At 43.1% G+C, this 16,774-nt stretch overlaps 1 protein-coding gene across 2 annotated transcripts in view; it reads left to right on the top strand.

The window, feature by feature from the left end:
• NAV3 (neuron navigator 3) overlaps nucleotides 1–16,774 on the top strand; it is an 849,425-nt gene that overhangs the window by 151,085 nt on the left and 681,566 nt on the right. The gene's annotated exons all lie outside the window — the stretch shown is intronic.

Below are 16,774 nucleotides of genomic sequence, written 5' to 3'. Positions count from 1 at the left end.
AAGGACGTTGTAACAGTAAGTTTGTGTTGGTAATAACAGAGGTAAATCAGATTTTCTGGCCCACAGAAATAACGGGCCGCTGATGGAGCAGTAGAAAAGGTATTTCAGCATCCCTGTGGTGGTTCATTGGTAGCAAACCCAAGGGGTATCCGTGAAGACCTGGTTTCGATCCCCAGCCTCACTCAGTAGGTTAGGGATCTGGCGTTGCTGTGGGCTGTGGTGTCGGTCGCAGACACAGCTTGCATCCCGCACGGCTGTGGCTGCGGTGTAGGCCGGCAGCTGCAGCTCACATTTGACCCTTAGCCTGGGAATTTCCATATGCCTCAGGTGTGGCCCTAAAAAGGATGAAAAAGAAACCACAACTATTTCCCCCTGATCACAGAACCTGATGTCACAGAACCTGAATCTTTAAACAGTGACCTAAGCTGCAAAATAGCAAAACGTGCCTATGCAGTTTTTAATGTCTAGGACCCTGAGTCGGTCCATGTGATGGGAATTTGTTTTCTTTCACTTTACTTGGAAAACGGAATCTGAGTAGAAGATGAAGTGGTCTTAATAAAGATTAGTGGAAGTTGGTAATCTGCATTCTGCTATGGGTAATGAAGTTGACCAATGGGAAACTGCCTCTCCAGTAACCTTCTCAAAGTAATACTTAGTCATCTTTCTCATCCCCAAGGTCATACACTATAGGAAAGATTTTTTTCCTCAATGCTTCAATAGATGATAAATTTTCTCCTCAGCATGTGGTGTATTTTAAGAGAATATTGGTTTTGCTGCTTTGGAGTATTGTGTGTCTATAAACAATGTCATCTTTCAACCTGAGCCAAAATATTTGCATCTGAGAAATAGCTCATTTGTTTTATTTATTGTCTCCTATTTCCTCCTGTGTCTGGTTACACACAAGCTCAGGGAAAAAATGATGCTAAAACTTGTGGATGTGGACTGCTCAAACCACTTGGATCTGTGTTCGTTTTGCAGTGTTTTAGATATATTGTCTTTGCATGTCCGATTGTAGAGGAAGGACTAAGAAAAATTCAATTTAGATAGCATCATTTTCCTTGTAACTGAGATAAAAAGGTGAACACTTGAACAGTCTTTTTTCTCGTTGGATGAGAGAAAAACATGTTGATTATACTGAAGGACTGAGCAGTTGTTCATCAGAAAAAGTAAATTCATGTTTCTCTCAGTGTGTATAGATTTTTGACACTGTCGTGTATTATTAACAGTTACACCCATTGCTTTAATTTTAGAGATAAGTTATCCAAAATGTTTCGAGGAGACGAAGTAAAATTCATTGAGGATATCATATTTGAAAAGGTAACTAACAAACTCTTTAAAAATAGTTTTTCCCTGTGTTTCCTGACTTTTCAGATGCCCTGAATGTGCATCTAGCCATGCCACGTGATACTGCAATGTTGAAAGATATTTCCAAATTCCACCATCTAGGTAGCATGTGAATGGTAAATATAAATTTAAAAATATTAGCTCCAATGTTGTCATGGACTGGCAGGCAGTCTGTGTTGAAGAGAATTCAGAGTTATACTAAATTAAGTTTTATAAGGTTGGCAGAGGATCTGGAGAGATGTTTCATCTCCATCCAGCTGCTCCTGCTGTTGCATCTGAATTTCCTGTGTGTTCTAGTCGGCACCGTGCAACTCCTTCAGTGGGTGGGAGGTTACACATTCCCTCAGCTGTGCTCACTAATGCAGCTCCACTGATCCAGATCTGTTGGTGGAACACCTGACAGCAAGACATCCCGCCAGCTAGCTTTTGTGGAGCCAGAGAATATTCAGGAAAAAAAGAATATGATCAGAAATTAAAGAAACAGCATGCCCATTGAGCATGAATATAAATTCTAGGGATGGGGTCACTTTTTGTGTCTCTTTTGAACCTACACCCAAAGGAAATGAAATCGGTCCCTTGCTCTCCCATGCTTATTGCGGCGTTATGGACAGTAGCCAATGCAAGAAAACCTGAGTGTCCATCTGTGAATGAATGGATACGTTGTGATTATATATGACTGTGTGTTGTGTGCGTATGGATGTGTATGTATATAAACACAGGTATATGTATATAAATATATAGTATTTATTATAGTTTATTGGAATTGATAAATTCCAGGGAGATCTTGCCGCTTGTGATAACTTGGCGGAACCTGCAGGGCCATCATGCTAAGTGAAACCAGCCAGACACAGAATGAACGTACTGCATGTGGGATCTAGAAGAGTTGAATATATAAAAGCAGAGCGTAGAGTGGTGGCTGCGGGGTGGGGAGGTGGAGGAAATGGGGAGATGATGTTCAGAGGGTACCAAGTTGCGTCACGTAGGATGAATAAATCCAGAGATGAACAGAGCGATAACCCTAGTTAACACTACTGTACTGAGTCCTGGAAACCCGCTTGATTGTCGTTTTCACGTGCTCTGTGTAGTTTTGCGTGTAGTTTTCACCCACACACAACGTGTATGAGGAGACGGATGTGAAAATTGGCTTGCTGTGCAACCTTTTAATTATGTGTATGTGTCTCAGAGCATCATGTTGTACACCTGAAATAGGCGCGGTTTTCATTTACAAGAAGTCCTGTGTTTCTTTCTCGACAAAGTAAAAAAAAAGCTGAAGCTCATCAGCAGCCTGTGACACTACGTTGCAAACAGTGGCCAGCCAGGCACCTTGCGCTCCAGCTGCAAGACAAGGAATGGCCCTCCTGTACCCATCTTGCGGATGCATCTGTGGACCTTAGAAAAGGTCCTTGGACATCACTGCATCCTTGCAACCGTTGGTATTTCTGACAGAACAAAATGGAGGATTGATATATATCTGTTTTTCCATCTATTGTCATTTTTAGATAATAGAGATAGTTCCTCAAGCAGGATAAAAAAAAGCAGTTTCATGTGTTGTCAGTTATTTTACTGGGAACCTGCTCAAGTAAAGGCTAATATTAAAATCAGCAACCTTCAAGTCATCTGGAACTCGGTAAAGTAATAGGGATAAAGTTTGCCCAACAAAGGAATTTGGAAGAGAGAAAGATTTTGGTCCCACGGCACTCATAGTTAGGTCAGTGCGTTTCTGGGAGGCAGATTAACAGCGAATTCTGCCGCCACTATGTTATGTAAAGGCATGGTTCCTATGGGATAAGGAGTATCTTCTTCTGCGTTTTTCAGAAAAGAAAACATTCAAACTGCATCTCCCATGGTGATGTTTGTTTAGTGGACGGTGTGTGGGATGCTACCCTTTGGGATCATACTAGGTTTAAACTGGAATTTGGAAACTTGAGGCCAGGCATCCCAGTTTGTCTTAGGGAGATGTTTAGGGGAAAAAATAAGCTGATGTTTAAAAATGAGAGGTTTTAGTCTCAATACTTAGAGTTTATTTTTAAATTTTTTTCATTTTTTAAAGTTTTATTGAAGTATAGTTGGTTTACAATGTTGTGATAATCTTTGCTGTATAGCAAAGTTATTCAGTTATGTATGTCCATACATCCATTCTCTTTCAGATTCTTTTGCCACACAGATGATCACAATATTGGGTAGAGTTCTCTGTGCTGTACCGCACGTCTCCATTGGCCAGTCATTCCAAATACATCACTGTGCATATTGCCAATTTCAGACCCCCTGTCCACCCCACCACCACCTGTCCCCTTTGGTAACCGTGAGCTTTTCAAAGTCCGTAAGTCTGGTTCTGTTCTGCAAATAAGTTCATTTGTATCCTTTTCTAGAAAGAGTCCAGATATAAGTGATATCGTATGATGTCTGTTCTTCACTGTCTGTCTAACGTCACTTAGTATGATAATCTCTAGGTCCATCCATGTCTCTGACTTCTCACAAGATTTGGAAGGTCAACCATGCGAGCCTACACTCTTATGTGGCAGTATTTTTCTAAGACAGTCAGTCTCACTGTCGCCTTCAAAGGGAGCATGTTCCCTACTCTACATTCCCTGTAATTATCTCTTGTCTAAAGGTGAGGCCATGTGCAGTGTTTACTTGGCCCCGCAGAAATGAAAACCCAGCTTTGTAGCAGTTGCTGAATTTCCTGCCAATTTCAGGTTAGTGTGAAGTCTTTGACCAAGGAGTAGGGAAGACCCTCTGTCTGGTGTGAGCTGGTTCTAGCAAACCGTGGGCAATCTGCATTTGGCATCACACTTAAACTATTTTTCATGTGGTAAAGACCTCTTTCTTCATTCTTAGCTCTGTCAAAATTGGGAACATGGGAGACAAAAGACTCATATTCTTACAAAAATAAAAGGGAGGAAGATGCTTTCTGGTCCAATAGGCATACAGCTGGCACAGTTTACTAGTTTGTGGTACCTGTCTGGGTCTTCTAGGTGTTTGTTTGCTCCCTGTGGTCTAAAGGACTCAGAACACAAAAGCATTCTGGAGAGTTTTAAGGAAGCTGCGCTAGAGTGGAAAGCATATTGGAGGAGCTCTTAGAAGTTCAAGTTTCAGTCTTCTGCTAACTTGCTCTTGGATCTTCTGCAGGTCACTAATGCCACTGGAATGTTTTGAATCATAGGCCATTAGAATTGGAGGGAGCATAAGAAACTCTTTACTAACTGCGCTGGGCCGAGCTCTGTGCCTCCCCAGGCCTCGGGAACTTGCTAACGGAAGGCTCCCTCCCACTGCCACTGTGCATCCTCTGTCGCATCCTCTGCTGGAGTGATGGCTGCAGAGGCTCTGACACCCAAGTCCAACCTCCAGGCCCAGAGTGATGGCTGCAGAGGCTCTGACACCCAAGTCCAACCTCCAGGCCCAGAGTGATGGCTGCAGAGGCTCTGACACCCAAGTCCAACCTCCAGGCCCAGAGTGATGGCTGCAGAGGCTCTGACACCCAAGTCCAACCTCCAGGCCCAGAGTGATGGCTGCAGAGGCTCTGACACCCAAGTCCAACCTCCAGGCCCAGAGAGACAGGACTCGCAGAAGGTCCTCTTACAACTTTTAGTCTCAGGAAGTGCAGTCCCATAATATGTAGAGTCTGTCTCTGACCCAACAGCGATGTAGAGGGCAGGACAAAGAAAACAGAAGACGTTGGAGGGTTACCAGGACATGGAGCTGACCCTGACCCATGACGAAGTGTGCAGATAAAATTCTCTCCTGATGGTCCCAAAGTGCTGTGGTTGCACATGGCCTCGAGGACAACCCCTATGGGTCTGAGCCACTGCTGTTTCCTTGTAAAGCTTTGATTTTTCCTTTTCCTCCTCAGTCTTGCTGGCTTGGAATTGCATCTTCTCTTCAAGGCTCAGCCTATGATGTTTGTCTCAGATGTGGATTTTTAAAGAATCGGGATTAAGATATGACTCTTCTGTCAAAATAGGAATTTCTAGTAGATGGCTGGGTGACTACCACTTGAGTACATATTTACTGTATCCTAAAAACAACACTTTTAGGGAGTTCCTGCTATGGCTCAGTGGGTTACGAACCTGACTAGTATCCATGAGGATGTGGGCACGATCCCTGGCCTCACTCAGTGGGTTAAAGATCCGGCATCCCCGTGGGCTGTGGTGAAGGTCGCAGACTCGGATCCCCTAAAAAGCAAAAAATAAATGTCATTCCTGTTTCACATGCATTGAAAGAGGAAATGTTACAGAGATGATTTAGGGCTGGGAGCTCCTGGAATCAAGGAGACCTGAGATCCGATCCTCTCTCCAGTACCTGTTCAGTGGGGAATTGTGACCAAACATACAAAGTCTTGTCCAGCTTCAGTGTTTTCGTCTTCTTTTTTATTTTGGGGGGCTGCACCCATGGCATATGGAAGTTCCCAGGCTAGGGGTTGAACCCGAGCTGCAGCTGCCGGCCTACACCACAGCCACAGCAACACGGGATCCGAGCCGTGTCTTCAGACTACACTACAGCTCATGGCGGTACCAGACCCCCGATCCACTGATGGGGGCCAGGGTTAGAACCTGAATCTTCGTGGATACCAGTTGGGTTCGTTACCTCTGTGCCTTGGTGGGAACTTCCCAGTGTTCTTAAACGTGGGTCTGTGACAGTTTTACTGTTCGTTCTGGTCCCTGATGGAAACTGCCATGGGCCTGAGAAGCTCGGCCTTTGAATGACAAGAAGGGAAGGAGCTGGAGGTGGCCGAAGCACGGGTGGTACAGCTGGCTCCTTGGCCCTGGACACAGTCAAATGGATTCAGGCAGGGAGATGCTCTGACCACAGCATCTGTCCTGCAGACTGGAAGGAAAAGGAAAACTTCAGCTAAAATTAGAAACTGCAGTTGTGCTCATCAACTTGTCAGCTAAAAAAAAACCCCCCAAAAACAGTAAGAGGTTAGTAAACAGCGTGCGGCAATGTGAGGAAAGATGCGACGTGACAGGCTTGCCAGGAGGCTTTCTCGGGGCTGTGGAAGAAGCAGAGGTGGAAAAGCACGTTAGGTTCGGCTCCCGCTCTCACGGGCACCGCCTGGGGGGCACCTGTGTGTTGGAAACCTCACCTCGAGCTCTGTCTGCTGTTCCTTCCGGGCAATTTACCAATCAGTGTTTATGGATTACTATTGCTGTTAGTATGTTTATTGATATACTGAATATTTCATTGGAAAATATCCAAAATTCTAAGAGGAGAAAAGATAAGGAAAAAAAATACGTCAACATAAAATCATTTTTTTCCTGGCTAGCTGACATCAGTTAAGGGAATCTTTTGTCTGTGAACAATTACCCATTACTATATTTTGAAAGATTATTAAGTGCCATGAATTTCAAGCTTTGTGACCAAAAAAAATATGTTGGAAGTTAAAAATGTCTTTCAGGGAGCTCCTGTCGTGGCTCAGCGGAAACAATCTGACCAGCATCCATGAGGACACAGATTCCATCTCTTGCCTTGCTCAGTGGGTTAAGGATCCAGCGTTGCCCTGAGCTGTGGTGTAGGTTGCAGATGCGGCTCAGATCCTGTGCTGCTGTGGCTGTGGCGTAGGCCAGTGGCTACAGCTCCGATTCCACCCATAGCCTGGGAACCTCCATATGCCCCAGGTGCAGCCCTAGAAGTGACAAAAACATGTCATATATATATGTGTGTGTATAAGTCTACCATGTAAGATTTTTTGAACCACTCTCCACTGTGTAGTGTTTTCATTTTATGAACAAGGAAATTGAGGCTCTGCTGATATTTAGTGTTTCACAGTGCTAGAATGTGAGTTTACTGAGTCTTAGCTGCACACCTTAGAATCCATTTGGCAGAAAGGAGTTCATTACAGGATATCCCGTGACCCAAAGAACATTTGAGCAGCTAGATCGAGAGCTCAGGGCTCAACTTCTAGGACAGAGGCTGATGTCAAGCTCCCTAACTGGCCTGTTGAGGAAGGTAATGCCTCAAGTAATTAATGCCAGAAGCTTGAATTTGTTACACTGATGCCTCTTGAACGTGAAGAACTTGACCTTGTAGCCACCGAGGCTCCAGGAAACTGGATGCCTACCGTGCTTACCATTCCCCATGCTGGCCGTATAAAAACTTCTTTGAGAGCCTGTTTCCACACATTGCTCACTTGTAAAGTGGTGGCTCAGTGGGTGCATCTGGTGAGTGAAGCATAGGTCACACATCTGCGTGTTGGCTGCAGCTTGAGTTTGACCTCAATATTATGGACATAGGACCGATTGCATGGGAATATCTGTAAATATGGAAAAGTTATTCAAAGAAAGGTAGACTACCACTAATCTGCTGAATTTAATATATTGGGAAACTCTAATGACCATGTATGTGTTTGGTCCAAAGTGTGTGCTCTTCACCATAATGCAGAGCAGCCTTGGTCCTGCCTCTGCTGATGCCAGTGCTTTGCACACTGTAGTTCCTGGGCCAGCAGCATCAACAGCCCTAAACAAGCCATAGAAATGCAAATGTGTGGATGCTTCCCCAGATCTATGGAATGAGAAACTCTGAAGCTGAAGCCAAGCAATCTGTTTAATCAGTCAGTCCTTTGGGTGATTCCAAAATGCCTGAAGCTTGAGAACCTCCGCTCCATGCAATATTCTATTTTACCAAAGCTTCCTTTTTGAAGGACTTTCTACTTTTTGAAAGCTGCGGAGAAAGCAATTAAAGAATGAAGAGTGTTAGAAACCATTAGCACACTTTACACAGCTTCTTTGTGATTCTTAGCCACGTGTCTTCACTTATTGGGACTTTTCAAGTCATGGTAATTTACCAGAATTGAAGTGCATCCACTGGACAGAGGATGGGTTCACCTGAGCTTTTAAATGATGATGATAGCATGCCGGGGACTTTTACCTCTATTCTGCAGACCAGAAGTTCTCACTGTAATTGTACTTTAGAAGCTGGATATTTTAATTTTATAGAGGTCCCGGGGGAGGTCTCTCAGGCTGGTTACTCTCTGGTGTTCTTGCAGAACAAGCGGCAGTTGCCTCCAAGGGTGGGAATGTGCATGGGAGCTGGCGTTAAGCCGGCCTCTCCTCCTGGTCTGCCTGTGTGCTTCGGTCTTTTTGGTGGTTTGTTTTAAAGTCTTAGCTACGTCTGCAATGAACGGGAGAGGAGATGAGAGCATAGATTGCAAAGTCCTCATTCATAAACTATTTTTCAAGCAACCAGTACAGGCATACCTTATTTTATTGCTCTTTGCTTTATTGTGCTTCACAGATAGGCAGAAACTGTGTTTTTAATGAACTGAAGGTGTGTGGCAACCCTGTATCAAGCAAGTGTATTGGCACTAATTTTCCACAGGCCTGAAGTACCCAATGAGAATATTTCACTGTTTTTCCTACATTTTTCATCAGGAAGTATCTTCAGGAAGCAGCATATTATTTACTGTTTACTATTTACTATTATTATAAGGTATTTACTATTTACTATTATGTCCTGAATGTTCATCAAAGGTTGTTAAAATAAATGGCCATAAGAAGTTTTGCCATTCTGTATTCAAAAGTTTTGCCATTTCATATTCATATTTCATATTCATTTTTATCCCATTTCCAACATCTTCCTTGCATATAAAGATCCACAAAATATATTCTTCCTAAGATTTAACGCCGGCAAAATCTGCCTCAAATGAGCTTGCTTGCAGACAAAGAGGACTGTAAAATATCCTGAAATTTAGCTGAGGGGTGCACTTGCTCTTCAGTTGCAGAATTGTTTTATGCCCTTTTTCCTAGGATCTCTCTTCTCTTTCTCTAGATAGTTTCTGGTCTCTCTTGGAGAAATGTGTATGTTAACTGCTCTTCCTCTGTTATAAATGTTCTTATTGTAAAACTTGTCAGGTCTCTTTTTTTAAACACTAGGTTGACTAGGTACTGTAAACAGTCAAAACTGCCGGATACTGAGTGACAAGAGCCGTGAGTGCAGAGAAACATTTTGACGAGCTTGTGGAGCGGTACCGTCTGGAAGGGGTTGTGCTCCAGTCAGAGCTGCACGTTTTCTCCCCCTGACGCTTTCTGTGTCTGCCTCATTTGCATTTCCCCACACAGGTGTGCCAGTCGGTGGTAAGAGGAGGAAGACGAGGATGACTTCGCTCCTTGGTGTCAATTCCAGGTTCTCAGCGTTGACATGAGGCTGTCATTCTTTTTCCTCAGATGTGTAGTCAGTATGAAGCATGAAGCATTCTTTCTTTCTTCTCGGGAATATAAGTTGCTTCTCCAAATGGCACTTTCAAGGAAGAAGCATAATTGTGGATTCCTTTGGAAAATGCCAAGGTGAAAGTTGGTGTGTCTTGAAAATATTGCGGAAGTGAGCCTCCAGCTAGTCTAACCTGCCCCCAATCTTCATCTTAAACATGTGGCTTTATAGAAGTTTCCTTGCTTTGCTTTGCTTTTTTTGTCTTCTTCGGGCCGCACCTGTGGCATTGGAAGTTCCCAGCCAGAGGTCGAATCAGAGCCGTGGCTGCCAGCCTGCACCACAGCCACAGCAACTCAGGATCTGAGTCACGTCTGTGACCTACACCGCAGCTCAGGGCGACGCTGGATCCTTAAACCTCTGAGGGAGGCCAGGGATGAACCCGCATCTTCATGGGCGCTAGTTGGGTTCATTACCAGTGAACTCCTCCTTTCTTTTTTAATGAATGACTTACAGCTAAACAGATCTAAGTTCAGTAAGCAGGACACTATGTTCCCAAGCTGAGCATTTTAACTTTTATTTTCATGGTGGATTGCAGTGTGCTCTCCTTTAGGAAACATGGCAGAATGGTGGTCACTCACCCCACAAGAGGGGGAACTGATTTCATTCAGTGACCTAGTACTGCATGTCGAGAGTGGTCCATCCACTGTTTTATTTCATTTTCATAATAGCTTCATGAAAACATTATTTCTATTTTTCATGTATTACAAAATGAGACTCAGGGGAAAAAGTTGTCCAATATGACACAACTGGTGGGTTTGAAGCATGTGCCCATATGTCTTTCTGACTCCAGAGACTACATGTATCCCCTTGAGTATTGTGCTGAGTTGGATAGTTGAGGTCCTCAGGCAGTTTGCAAGGAAGGCACGTGGAGGTCGATGGTGTTGGCTGCTGGTGGTCCTGGTCCACTTTCACCCAGCGGTGCTTTACCGCACAAAGCCTTACCCACCAGAGCCAGCCCAGTCGTTCTGCTTGAACTTTCAGGTCTCCTTGGAAACCACAGGTGCCATCTTTGCCAAGAACCAAGTTGGAGTCCCCGTTGTGGCGAAGCAGGTTAAGAACCCAACATAGTCTCTGTGAGGATGCAGGTTTGATCCCTGGCTTTGCTCAGTGGGTTAAGGATCCAGCACTGCCATGAGCTGTGGCATAGGTCCCAGATGCTGCTTGGATTCTGCATTGCTGTGGCTGTGGCATAGGCTGGCAGCTGCAGCTCTGATTCAACCCCTAGCATGGGAACTTCCCTGCAGGTGATGCGCTAAAAAGAAAAAAAACGAAGAGGTCTCAGATTTGAGGGAAGGCCTCTTTCTCCCACCCAGTGGCCTGTAACTGTAACATCTCATTTGTAAATTAACTTGACCATAAAACTTTTTTTTTTTTTTTTTACTGCATGCACAGTACTGTGCCTTGTTACAGTGTCTTAGGAATGCAATAACAGACATATGGTCTCATTTCTCATGGGGTTCATTGTTTGTTGTGATAAATAGTAAGCTAATCATCATACAGGAAATTCATTAGAAATGCGGACAGTATTGCAACAGAGAAGTAGAGGGTGTTAAGAGCATGTCTAAAAGGAGAACTAACAGGTCTGAGGCTGAGGAGTGGTCAGCTAAGCGAAGGCGGTGGGATGGGCCGAGTAGTCCAGCCAGAGCGTCCAGATGGATTATAGAATAATCACGTGGAAGTAGGCAACATGTGTGTTAAGTTGCAAGAATAAAACATGTGATTACCTGGGGCTGTCAGACACTTTCCCTTAATTTTGCACTAACTCTGAATTCTATCCTTACCCCAAATAGTTTTATAACGCCGAGGAGACGTTGGCACAGCATGTGTATGTGTGTGTACACACGTTTTTCCTCACTTTTCATGTCGATTATTGCGTGTGATAAGCCATTCTCAACTTAGTAGCACACGATGAAGAGTTTGTTAGTGAACTGTCATGGTTTTGCGCATCGACTGGGTCCAGGGGGGTGTTCCAAGAACCCCAAATAGAAGCTGTAGGGTTTCTTCTCTAGCCTTTTCGGTCTTGGAACTTCACTTCTGCCATGCTCTTGCTCAAAAAAAAAAAAAAAAAAAAATCACTACAGAAAGCCCAGGATCCAGGGAAGGGGATTAGACTTGACCCTTTAGGGGTGGTTTTAGGACTTCAGAAATGGGCAGGCCCATTGGAGAAGAACGTGTGGGAAGGAAGATACTGTTGCCACCATCTTTGAAAAACAGCCTGCCGTTCTGAATAAAGGAGCGGGATGCTACATGGACCAAGATACAGTCGGGGGGCTGGCTTGTCTGCTCCTTATGGTCTCAGGTTTCTGATTTGATTCTTATTTTAGGAACTGCCAAGATTGATCTGTCTCCTTCCTTTTAAACAGATCTTACTCTGATTCATACAATCCCTGTGATATAGAATTACAGAACAGATCCTTGCTAAGTATTTTTGGTGAACTTATGTTATTTTTCTAAGTTAAAAAAAATCTAGTAAAAATGTAGGCTGTAAAATCTTCCGTATCTGCTACATCAGGTTGTGGTAATTTTGTCAGCGATTCACTCATTTATTCAAAGCAGCAATAACAATAAACAATTAGGGTGCTTGCTATAGGCCTGAAACTCTTCCATTAGTCTAAGGTCTGAATATAAAGTCTCATAACAGGATAGGGCCACCCATGTGCCAGGCAGCATGCTCTGTTCTGGGTATGTAAATACTAACAGGAAAAGGTAGAGAGCCCTCATGGGTTTCAAGTTTAAAGGATGAGTTAAGTGAGCTAAATGTTCACACAGATAGGAATTTAGATCTAGTGCACAAAAGCGTATCATGAGGAAAACAGCAGCTTAGCTTAGCAAAGAGACACCTACCTCGTGCCAGGCCTGGAATAATTTAAATCAGTGGAGGATGGTTCATCCCATGAACGACACGCTAGGGTCATTACTTAGGGAGTGTTGGGCGCTTGCAGAATGACTTAAAGAACTTAAGCGTCTGGCTAGGTCAGCGTGATAAAGGAACTGAACTACAATTTCGATGATGAAGACTCTTGGAGTACTTTTGTGGTGTTTGCTCCTTGTGGTATTAATTTGAATGGACAGATATGACTGAAGAGCAATGGAAATTGCTTAAAAATAGTGTTTCTTGGCAAATTCAGTCATTGTGATATATTTGTCCACTTTTTCCTCCTAAAAAATAAAAATACAGTTATCTTTCTGGCCTCATAAGTTAGAAAGAAAGGTTACCATTCCGCAGAAGTAGTAAAGAAAGCTACATCTCTGACCTTTTTACTAAAGTGATCATAAATATTCTTTAAAAGTCACAGCAGTACCATTGAGAAAACCGGAGTCTTTCTGTTTGGAGCGAAGATTTGACTTTGAATTTTATATTTACCATTTCTATACAAACACCCTAGGTGTATTGCTTAGCACTTGTGAGCCTCAATTTCTACATCTATAAAGTGGGGTAATAATATCTTTATATAAGCAGTAAAACACAATGTAAAACATTATAATATCACATTATAGTTGTCATTTAATAATATTTGGCAGTAGTTGGGATTGAATGTTGTTTCCAGCTTAGACAAAAGCCTTTGTATCTCATGTATATATTCTATTTTAAGATCAATAATTGATTTTAAAATAGTATTGGACTTTAATATCAGTTGTGAGAGATGGTGGCTAATTTTTACGTAAGGTCACATTTTATGTGATTCTTTGAGTGTTTTGCTAATTTGGTCACCTGTGGTTTTAGTGAATAATCAGCTTATTCTGCTTTATGATATGATAATAATTTTAGATTGATATGCAGAGAGTCCTTATCATCCATTGATAAAGTTTAGTAGGGAGAAAAAAATTGCTATAATGTGAAGCCGTTATTGATATTTACCTCAAAAAATAGTCTCCATTCAAACATCTCCTGTGTTTAATGATGCCGTCTTTTCCTGAACATGATTATCAAATTTCGCAGTGGGCAGTTGTTTAAATAATAATGCGAGTGATGTGAAATCATTGGAAAATGAAATGATCCTTTTTTTGAGTGAATCAGAAATGAACAATGCCTTGTAATGTTCTCATGCAAATTTGACAGAAAAATAGTGCTTCTGAAATGATATTTGATTTACTTTTAGTTCTAATTTACTTTTAGGTTTTACATTTTATAAAATATAAAATAGCTTGGAGTTCCCATCGTGGCTCAGTGGTTAGCGAATCCGACTAGGAACCATGGGGTTGCGGGTTCCATCCCTGGCCTCGCTCAGTGGGTTGAGGATCTGGCGTTGCCGTGAGCTGTGGTGTAGGTTGCAGATGTGGCTCGGATCCCGTGTTGCTGTGGCTGTGGTGTAGGCCAGCAGCTACAGCTCTGATTCGACCTCTAGCCTGGGAACCTCCATGTGCCACGGATGTGGCCCTAGAAAAGGCATATATATATATATATATATTTACATAAAATAACTTAAAACCTTTTTGCTTTCAAGGAATGCTATCAGTACAGATTTCTCAATTTATTTATTACAAGATGATGGTAGCCTTTTCATCAGGTGCTCTGGCTACAACTGTCCTCTGATACAGAGCACTTATTTTATGTTAAATTAGAACCTGGCATCCAGTTTAACAAAACGTATGAAAGAAAGATGCTAGAGATCAAGAAAAGAAATGAGCATTTGAGGGCTAAAGTTACGTTAGGAATTTTTGAAAATGGTTTTGTATGTTTTGTGTTAGTGTATCTAAACCATGTATCAAAAAATGCAGCCTCTTAAAATCGTTACTCGTTTAATGAATTCTTATTAATGGATTTGATTGTTAGTTCAATAAAAATCATTATTCCTCTGCTGAGACCTGGGATTAAAAGAAGTGATGATAATTTGAGGATGACCCAGGGAGGAGTAGATAAAATATAATTTACAGTTTTTCTTCTAATTAATTTGATTACTTTATACCCCCCTCATTGCCATCGCTTCAGTTGAAATCACACATTGTTTATTATTAGCTGTGACTGGTGGTTCACAAAAGAGGTTAGAAACTTTAGAATAACCTGGGGAAATTTATAATAATACCAATCTCCAGGCCCCACCCAGTCCAATTAAAGAATCTCAGGGGTGGGGAGGTAAGGCCTAGGCCTGACCATTTTTAAGGCTTGTTGGAGGGACTCTAACGCATGACCAAGGTTGAGACCCCCTGACTCAGATCCTGACACAGCAGCCTCTCAGAGCTGGGTGTGGGGTGGCACTTGGCAACCTCTAGCTCTTGGAACCTGTTGGTTCAAGAATATCTGCAGCATTCATCTCTCTCTCCCTTCTTTCCCTTCTTTCTTTGTCTTTTTACGGCTGCACCTGTGGCATATGGAGGTTCCCAGGCCAGGGGTCTAATCTGAGCTATAGCCGCCGGCCTACACCACAGCCACAGCAATGCAGGATCCAAGCCCGGTCTGCGACTACACCACAGCTCATGGCAACACTGCACTCTTAGTCCACTGAGCGAGGCCAGGGATCGAACCTGCAAACTCATGGTTCCTAGTCGGATTCATTTCCAATGCACCAAGACAGGAACTCCTGTTCTCTGTTCCCAGCTGTTCCTCCTTTGCTCCTGCGTAGGAAATGTAAGTATAGCAACAGGATGATAGGGCTAATCATTCAAACAAGGAATAAAGATGAGAGCACAACTGCCCCGGGATGCAGTTTCATCCAGATTCCAGCTTGTCTGCCGTTGTTGACTGGAATTGCCATTCTTCTCTCCAGCAATGTTAAACTTCATACGGTCTCAGACTGGCAAGGGGGAGACAGCTGTCTCATCTTCTAAATACCCTCAGATTTTTGTGAAGCCTATTAGCTGTTACATATTGCCCTTGAAATGGACCACTAAGAGGTCATGATGGGAATTTTGCTGATTTTATACAAGGAGGTGTCCAGACAGGCTGTGACTTGGAAAGACCCAACTGCTGAAAAGGATGAAGGTGCCAGCAACAGCTTTAGTGCTGAAGCCTGGAACCAGGTCTGTCTTGTTCACTGCTGGTTCCCTGGCTCCTGGAATAGTATCATGCACAGACTATGCGCATGATGAAAACTTGTTGAAGGAAGATGTAAAGCCCGAAAAACATAAGTGATGAATGACTTTGAGAGAAGCTGTTAGCCCTCTCCCTCTCCACACACCTGAGTGATTATATAGTAGTGGTTGTTACTGCGTGCTGATATGTGCCAGACATGGCACTAGGATTCCACACACACATACATGGGTACCTGGACATGCATACGCGGATCATATTCTTTCCTACTTAAAATCGTAACAGCTGTTAAACAAGTGTCTTCATGTCATAATTGGGGGAGACTGAGGCCTAAACAGGCCAAGCAAAGTTTCCAAGTAACACAACCAGTTTATAGCACAGTTGGCATTAGAGAGCAAGTCTCCCATCTCCAAGCCTGCTTGATGAAATAGCTATACAATACGAATCTTTCTTTCTGTGGGTCCAGCTTCAGCTTCCTTGGGAATTTTCTCAAGCATCATCCGTTTATAGCAGTTATCACCCTCAGAAGTTAGGTTATTCCCGTGCTTGTTGGCTTACCTACTTCTATGAGAAATTCAGTTTCAGTAGAAGAGTTTGGGGTTTTTTTTGTTGTTCACCTCATTTCCCCCAGGGAGTGATCAGATACCTCATCGATAGTTGTTGGATGAATGGATAAATGAGCCCCTTCTCATCTTTATTCCTTGTTTGAATGATTAGCCCTACCATCTGTTGCTCAATCAAGGTAGCTGGGCATCAGCATTGACCACTGTTCAGCTTTCTTCACCACCCATAATTGGTTGCTTTACTTACCTCTCAGATGTCAGCAGACTTCTTTTTGTCTACCTCTGCCTAGTTCAGGCACTTACTCTCCCTTTGCAGTACCCTTTTGATGCATCTCCCTGCCTTGAGTTTCACCTTCTGATCACGACACTTGGAGTGCAGTGATTCTCAACTGGAGGGAACTTTTCACCTGCTGTATCCCCAGTGCAGTTTGGCAGTGTTGACTCTCACAACTGGGTTGTACTGGCTTCTCGATGGGAGAGGCTAAGGATACTGCCAAACGTTCTGCAGCATGCAAGACGACAGTGAAGAATTCCCTGGCTAAAATGTCAACATTGCAAATACTCGCCTCTGTTCTAGAGAAAGCTTTTAATTTATGCATAGTCAAGCCTTTCATTGACTGCCTTGTACAAGAGGACAAGACACAGAGTTCATAGCCTACCACGTGGAGCTTAATTATGATTTGCTTCCTCCTTGTGA

This window comes from Sus scrofa, chromosome 5 (assembly GCF_000003025.6).
Source record: "Sus scrofa isolate TJ Tabasco breed Duroc chromosome 5, Sscrofa11.1, whole genome shotgun sequence".
In the NCBI taxonomy this organism is placed as follows: Eukaryota; Metazoa; Chordata; class Mammalia; order Artiodactyla; family Suidae; genus Sus; species Sus scrofa.
The sequence above is the reverse complement of the archived record's forward strand: the minus strand, read 5'-3'. Positions and strand labels throughout refer to the sequence as shown.